The sequence below is a fragment of the Triticum dicoccoides genome, chromosome 7B (genome assembly GCF_002162155.2).
Source record: "Triticum dicoccoides isolate Atlit2015 ecotype Zavitan chromosome 7B, WEW_v2.0, whole genome shotgun sequence".
Taxonomy (NCBI): domain Eukaryota; kingdom Viridiplantae; phylum Streptophyta; class Magnoliopsida; order Poales; family Poaceae; genus Triticum; species Triticum dicoccoides.
Genome location: NC_041393.1, coordinates 408,157,722 through 408,166,197, shown reverse-complemented (window position 1 = coordinate 408,166,197; position 8,476 = coordinate 408,157,722).

The following is an 8,476-nucleotide window of genomic DNA, read 5'->3' as shown; positions in this document are numbered from 1 at the left end:
GTATTACTATCATGAGAGTAGCACATGGTCAGTAAATGTGCAATCAAATTTGTGCAGTTCCACTGGGATGAAGCAATGTTAGCGGTGTGAGATTTAAGTGTAACTGCAAAAACACAATTCATGGGAAATAAAGCAAGATGGAAGCACTTCATAAAATGGTGGTGGTATTGCTTCAATTTATCGACATCACTAGACCATTACTTATAGTGACATTAGGTCGCATTGCTTAATGCTTCATGTGATTTTACATTAACGGTAGTGATATGGACGTAGGGACAGCAGGGGCATAAAGTAGTGAGGCAGATGTGGTTGCCGAGAGCGACAAACACTTAGGCAGCATGTCTGCATTTGTCCCATTTTTTATCTCATCGGCGACATTTTCCTATGTGAGCACAGGAAATCTAGACCTGCTCATTCTCATTTGCGTTGTCCCCCAACACCCGTCACTTTCTTTCCTTTTTCAACCAAGAGACAGGTCCACTTTCCCCCACCTTTCGCCATCCACCATGCTTTCTTCATCTTTTCAACCAAGAGACCGGTTGGGTAGCCAGTATCTACTACTTTCCCTGTTTCCTCTTAGAACCAAGTCCCAGATTTATGCTACAGCTTTCCCACTTTCTTCCCATTTTGAACCAACTCTTAGAGTTGACTGTATAAACTAGCTTTACCTCTAATAATAGTAAAAGTCTAGGTGGCTTTGGAACAGCGAGCGGAAGTAGAAAAAGGTCCACACGAAGCCAAGTGGGGAGCTGGGGCAATAGAGCAAGGCAGGTTTCGAAGGAATATATACCTGAGGGTCGTCGGCATGTGGCAAAGACGGTGTCGGGAGGCCACATCTTGGCCACAATACCACATGGAGGAAGAAGGGGTTGGAGGCCCTCCCAAGTAGGCGCTCTCTCGGAGAGAATGACACGGCCGCCGATCGGGACACGCGAGCAGCCGTTGGTCTCCTCCCTCACCGTCGATGACAGCGTGAACGATGCACCTACACCCCTGCCCCGGTCGAGGTTGTCCGACCGGATTTGTCACCAGTCGTGAGCAGACAGAGAGTGTGGCCGCCTACTTGCTTAGATCTGGAGAGCATGAGAGAGTGAACGAGAGGAACCCTAGTAAAGCAAGCGCTAAGGCTCCTGCTTATATATATAGTGGAGTGATTTTGTTGTACCAACTTCAAAAAAATGCACTCCTACGTGCACCGCTTCTCTTCGTGAGAGTACAATATACTATGCCCAAAGAACGTTCGCCACAAGAGTAAATAGTATAAGTGTGTGACATGTGAGCTAAAATAAAATGTGCGCGACGTCTTTTGTTTTTTAAAAGTTCTGAGGGTAGGGTGTGAAGAGCACATATGTGTGTGACGTCTACCTGCAGATAGACGGTGGGTGTGAGAGGAGTCGGGAGAGTCATGACTCGTGAGGGTGCGTATGCGTGAGAGAGAGGGGGGCACGTATCAATGCAATGCATGTGTCTGTAAATCATTATCCGACAAACATTCACCACAAGCCTTTTCCTGACTAACGCCGTAAGAACCGTTAGGTCGGCATCCGACAGTGTCAGTTTTGCCATGTCATTTAACAGAACAGTCACTCCTCCTACACACAAATCTTCCACGTGAGTGTTAGCAACTGCCGTATGCTCCCTTCCTTCCAAAATGCAGTGCATATAGCTTTATTAAAATTTGAACCTCGCAAACTTTTACCGAGTTTTCGTGTACCAAATTGCACATGTAGAATACATAGTATATATCATTTCATTCATCTTCGAGAGGTAACTATAAAGATGGGGGAGGAGTCTACAAAGAAAGACCATCGTATCACCTGCAGCAATTTCAACCATTCTTTGGTGGGGAGGAATATCATAGGAACTCTATATGATATGATTTTTATAGGATTTTTTTTCTTTAGAGCCAATTGGTTCATAGGAATAGATTCATATGCTCGACATTTCAAAGGAAATAAACATGATATCATTTTTATAGCTTTAGAGCCACTTGGTTCATATGAATGGATTCCTATACTCCCATAATTTCAAAGGAAAATAAACATTAGCGTATATTCAATAGAAAAGTTCTTATGATATGAACCAAATTACATCTCTTTTCTAATCCCTCCTCATAGGAATTGAGATACATGTCATCTCTAGATTCAATAGAAAAGTTCCTATGATGTGAACCAAATGACATCTCTTTTCCAATCCCTACTCATAGGAATTGAGATACTCCATGTCATCTCTTTCCCTACAACTTCCATGTATACATCTTCTATTCCTAAATAGCTAGTACAACCCACTAGTAGCTTTTTTCCAAGACATGCAACTATGGCACAAGAACTATATAGTGTGTGAATAACTTTGAAAGATGGTCGCTGCATGAAGCAAATCCGATAGTGCAGAGATGGCAAATCCGAGCACTACTGGCCATTGTATATCATCAACATTCCACCAGATCTGCCACATGTACAATTTAGAAGACTCCATGGTTGAACTTAAGCATAATGCACAAACCTCAAAACACAAGCACTTCTCCTTTGTTCTAGAATCTTCCGTATCATAATTGAATTTTTTTTCTAAATGAATTGCCATTATTTGGTTTTTACTTTATGCTTTACAATGCACAACCCCATGAATCTTAACATTTTTATAAAACTAATTGATTTTGAATGAGATGAACTATAAGAACTGAACGAACATCTCCATCATGCATATATGACTCAAAGCTTTACATGCTATAGTGTGTATTTATTCATAATTTGGTTTCCAAATCTCATGCGTTGAATGCATGTGTACCTTACTAGTTTTGAGTAGAGTAGCAAATTTCACGCGGCACCGGGTATATCAAAATGCAGGCCCATGCATCATTGCCTTTCAGTCAAACCTACGTCCACAATTTTTTGTACTCCTTCCGTCCGGGTTTATTAGGCCCTTTAGCAACTCTTCCATGGTATGTTTTTCTAAGGCCCCTCTAGATATACGTGTTTGCTTTCCTCGATCTCCTTCACTGAACTCGCGCACGATTGGGCTGCTGCTTCCATTGAATCGCTCCATGCACAAAAGTAGCATGCAACCAGCTGTAGGCAATAATTACCTAGTGTTGTACGTGTGTGTGGTTGGTTGCATGCAAAAGCGGAGCGGGCAACCGGCTACTGTGATGCTTTGGAATAACTGCTAATTAATCTAGTTAGCTGTTGCTACATTCAAAATTCATCGGTGGCTACCAATAGTATTCTTCCTTGGTCTCTGTGTTTTGGTCAGTAGGCCCAATAAACCCGGACGGAGGGAGTACGTACTATATCTCCACTGGTCCCCGAAACCAAAATGCTGCCTCATTCCCATAAAACCAAGTGGCCCACACATATTTAAGGCGTCGACTCGAACTCAATCCCTCTCCCATTTACTACGACATGGCCCCGCACGCCGTAGTACTCCTACAAACCCTACCACCACACGCATCATCGGTTTTCTTCAAGAGGACGAGGGAGAAGCCGATTTGTAGTGGAAGCGCTTTCAAAAAAAGGATCTGTAGTGGAGACCCCTACCCTAGGGTGCCCTAGGTAGCTGCCGCACGCATCATTGGTTTTCTCTTTTCTTTATGCTCTTGCACCCTAGAGTGAAATGATGGTTGCTTCGTTCGTCCAGCTCAATGCGGGAAAGGTGGGGCTTTGTGATTTGACCCCTCATTGCTCATTCTACTACTGCGGTGCTACGACCGGGGTGCCTCCAATTCCAACCGCTGCTCTGAACTATAATTTGGTGCATCACATGTGGAACAATACAGTGGATGAGCCACATGTCGGCCAAAGGGGTCCTGTTAAGTGTGTCGCCATTTCATGTGTGGACTGACCTTGCTTGAGTTGCTACGCCAACACGATAGGAGCAGCCTACCAGTTGGTTTTGCTCCTTCGTGAATCCTGACTATATTGATCTAAAAAGATACGTACTGAACTACCCTCTCCGTCTCTTTTTTTAGGCATCTCGGTTTAGGGTGTGCATGTAGTTCTAGGTCATCCATTTGACTAACTAAATATGAGTTACTATGTCACAAAAAGTATATCATTGGATTCTTAAGCGGATGTAGTTTCTAAACATATATTGTTCATCACATATATAGCCAGTTAAATTCTCAACCTAGAACGACGTGCATGCCATGTAAACCGATACAGACGAAGTAGTAAAAATGAGGTGATTTTACCGAGCGATCGGCGGGGGAATATGGCCTATCATGCGGTCCCATGTGTCATGATGTACCAAGGCGATGCGCGTGTCCCTCTTGAGGCAGAAGCAATACTACGTGGTTTGAGATGATGGCAAACCGAAGTGTGAAATAATGGTTCCTTCATCCGTCTGGGAAGGTGCAGCATTGTGATTTCACGTCTCATTGCTCATTACTACTACTGGGGCGATACGACTGGGGTGCGTCCCCCTGCTGTTTTGCACTGTTATTTGGTGCTTCACACATTGACCCGGTTGCTATATGTCCCACATGTCAGTGAGAGGAAGTACATAATTCATGAAAGCAAGCGTCGACGGAGGAGTACAAGAAACGGCTTGGTTTTTGCTGCTTCGCACGATCCATCGATACAAACCCGGACTAAAAAAGGTGAGGACGGGTCTTTTCCCACGCGGCAGGCAGGGGAGTTTGGCATAGTCTGTTTGAGGCAAGGAGGCAGGAAGGGAAAAAAGCAAATAAAGGTTGAGTGACTTAGTTTTGGGAAAATCTGATTTTACGGAGTATGTAACCACTAGGGTTTATAGGGATCATCTAAAAAACATTCGTTTTTCCGTTTTATAAGTCTCAGTTATACTAGTACTAGTAGTACCATCACATGTTGGATTTTGAGGTGCGTGAGATCACCCGATGCAAGCAGTGTCAAGAGAAAACTCACCAATGCATGTAGAAGTTCATGGAAATTAGTGGTCATTCATGCATTCGTTCTAATTAATGCCTCGGTAAACATAACTTGAGAAAAACGAGCATACTAATTACTTGTGCAAACTACGAAATTAATTCCACCACTCACCGTCTACCTTGGTTGGAGAGGTTTTGAAATTGATCCATAAACTGGAAAGGAGGGAGTAGTAACTTTTGTCTTGATTACTATTTGTGGCCTTGTATAGATGCAAAATGTATTCTTTTAAAGTGGCCTTGTATAAGTAAATGGAGGGAGTACTAAAGGACATATATATTCCAAACAATATGATAATCTCTCTAACCAAGGTAGAGACGAGGAGTAAACGGAGGGAGTAGTAAAATTTTCTCCTCGTCCTACGAGCCACCGCGTGCGTGGGCGAGGGAGCGGGCATAAGGCGTACAGTACTAGGAGTACTAGTAAGAAAGCTTCGCCTCATTCTGTGAGCCACCGCGCCCGTGGGTGGGGGAGACGGCATACTAAGCAAGCTTCTCCTCATTCTGCGAGTTGATGGGTCACATCAAAAGTACTCCAGTTTATAGAGCCTTGCCTCTAAGGTAGGCCCCACATGGTTTGCCTATTTTTTAACATAATGCGTCAAGTCGCAATTTGTTTGTTCACCCGTGGTAGAAGATCCTTCCTCCATCAAGTGGACAACCAGTACACGTGTTAAATTACCACGTGGGCTGCGTTTTCGTACAGAAATGAGCTCCACCGTGTACCCACGCAGGTGTGATTGGGAAAGAGACGGGAGTACGTGTGCCGTGCGTGCACCTATTTTCTTCGTGCACGTCCCCCACCTACGTGGGTGTGTGAGAGAGAGATACAAACCTAGACATAATGCGCCGTCCATCCCCATGCCTCCGCCCAATTCGACCACCAGTCACCACCACGCCCCACTCCTCCTCACCTCATCTCTCATCTTTCTCCCTCCATTTTTATATACAAGGCCACTATCAAAATTACAATTTGCAGATATACAAGGCCACTAACACTAATCGATGCAATATTAATGGTGTTTGCCTAGTAGTACTAGCAAAGGAGGACATTAGTTATCCCTACATGCATGCGGGGATGTGAGCATTGGCTTGATGTGCATGAAAGAGAAGAATACACATTAGTTTACACGGCAAACAAGGAAACAAGGTGTCTTGCAACATTGACATAGAAGACATTAATTTTTGCCTTGGTACCTGTATTATGGGTTTGTGGCATTGTATACAAAAATGGAGTCCGATAAAATTCTCGAGATACCATTTTTCCGATAAAATTCTCGAGATATCATTAGGCTTTACAAATGGGATTACTCCTGCATGGGTCAACCACAACAGGTGTTTTGTAAAAAAAATGCATCTTGATGTTCCGTGCAATGCACGGGCATCTTGCTAGTCCATGAAAACAACATGTGGCGACATTCCACGGCGAACGAGGGTTTTGAATCTGCTTGGAGGGGATGTTTGGATCTTGCCCGGGGTAGCCAAAATATTGGCGACCCTTTTGTCCACCGGTGCCTTTGCCACCGATGAACGAGGAATGGCTCGGGTGCTCATGCATCCTCCAGCACGTATGTTGGAGACGAGCTCGCACGAGCTGTGTTTTTTTGTCCCACCACGCCGCCCAAGTCGCCCACAGAGCGACCGACGACCCACAAATTACGCCATCCAACCATAGCCGCACACAAACCGGACGAAATTCATGCAAACACGGCGATATTTCATATAAACAACAACGGAAATCATATAAAATACCGGATTTTCATACAAACATGATGGATTTCATTACATTCAAATGAACTATGCGGTGCTAGTTCTAGACAGCACAGGTATATATTACCTGGCCTAAATGGTTGCTCGCCGATCCATTTTTGTTCCTCATGTCCGGCAGCATGATCACCGGATTGCTGGGAGCCCCGGAGGTATATGCTTCAAAGCAAAGGACGGCTCGCTTCCCCACTGCCCAACTGATATCATTGGCTGATACCGAAGATGATGGTGGAAAGGGGCTTCCCCGCTTCTGTGGAGCCCATGCGGGGTCGACCAAGGTCCTCGCAACAAAAGGATCCGGCAAGACACCTGCTGTGTACGCCGGCGTCGCCTCCACGGTGGCCTTCATGGGACCCAAGCGGCGGCGGCCTCTCGTGTTCTACTTCTCTTTGATGATGGGGCGGACGCGGAGGCGCTGGCCACTGACTCGTCGCTCTCCGTGCACCCGACTTCTGTCGCTGCTTGCATGGCCTGGCCGCCGGCATGGGAGTCTCAGCCACAGAAATGGGAGACGCGGTACGAGGCGTCGGCATGGACGGCAGCAATGACACCCGTGTGCCACTCCTCGGTGAGCTGGCCTGGAGCGGCGAGTTGCTAAACCGCGCGCCGGCTTGGGGTGGCAACTGGCTCTGTCGGGTGAGGAGAGGGAGGTGGATCAGCGAGCTGCATAGCTCGTATCCGGCGGGCTCGGTGGGCCACCCAGCCGGCTTGGATGCGGGATAACAACTCTTCGTAAGCCATTGTAAGAGTGGACAAAATGGTCAAGGAGGAGATAGGGGAGCGGCGGAGGTGTGCAATTCTTGGCCGGCGTTTGGCCTTGTTTAAATAGGAGATTAAATAGACGGCGGACGGGAGGAGCTCGGCCGGCATTGCGTTTAGTGTCGGCCTGGTCATGAACGAACGTGTGTACAGAGTGGGTTTCTCGGCTTCCACACGGGCGGGTTTCATGGAGGCGTTTGAATGCGGCAAGGAGGCGTGTTCAGCCGGGCGTGTAGCGAGTGGCGCCCTCGACTCTGACGTACGACTTTGCGCTGTTCTTCCACTGACGTGTGGGCTCTTTGGGTACATGGCCTGCATGTCAGTGACCCAACGCACGCAGCGCACAGCAGAGGAACTTTTGGTGGGCCAGGGCGGTCAGAAGCGGGCATTTTATAAACCGATGATTGTTCATTGAGTGTGACATCATCTATTTCATGTAGATAAGCCTACTATGTTGATAGCCCATTCGATACGTTGTGATTCATAAAGACCGCTGCAAACATCAATGTTCTGATTATCACAGATAAGATTGATTAATACCCGTAACAATCCATGTCCTTAACAAAGGGTGCATGCACGTATAGGTTGAGCGTGTGTCTTGCGTCGTGTGTTGTGTGCATGCAGGCGTGCGAGTGTTGCGTGTGTGCAAGGCTACGTTTCAGTGTTGCATGCATGTGTGCATACGTGCGTGTGTTCGTGAGTGCATGTGTACGTGTGAGTGTTGCACGCTTGCATGTGTGCGTGTGTTCGTTATGTGTAAGTGTCAGTGTTGCATGCCTGCATGCGTGTGTGTCTTGCATGTGTGCATGTGTACGTGCGGGGTGAGGCTACACGTCAGTCGACTGACTTATTCATCTTTGGTCATTAGATTTTCCAGCCGCTGGATACGAAATCAAGGGCATGCAGTTTATCTTCAAACTCCACCCCCTGAGCCGCCAGCCACCACCGGCCGAACCGCCGGCCACCGCCACCCACGCCGCCATGCTGCCCTGCCCGCCCCGAAACCACTCCCCACCGCCGGTCCGCCGCCGCACCGACCATCCCTTTAGC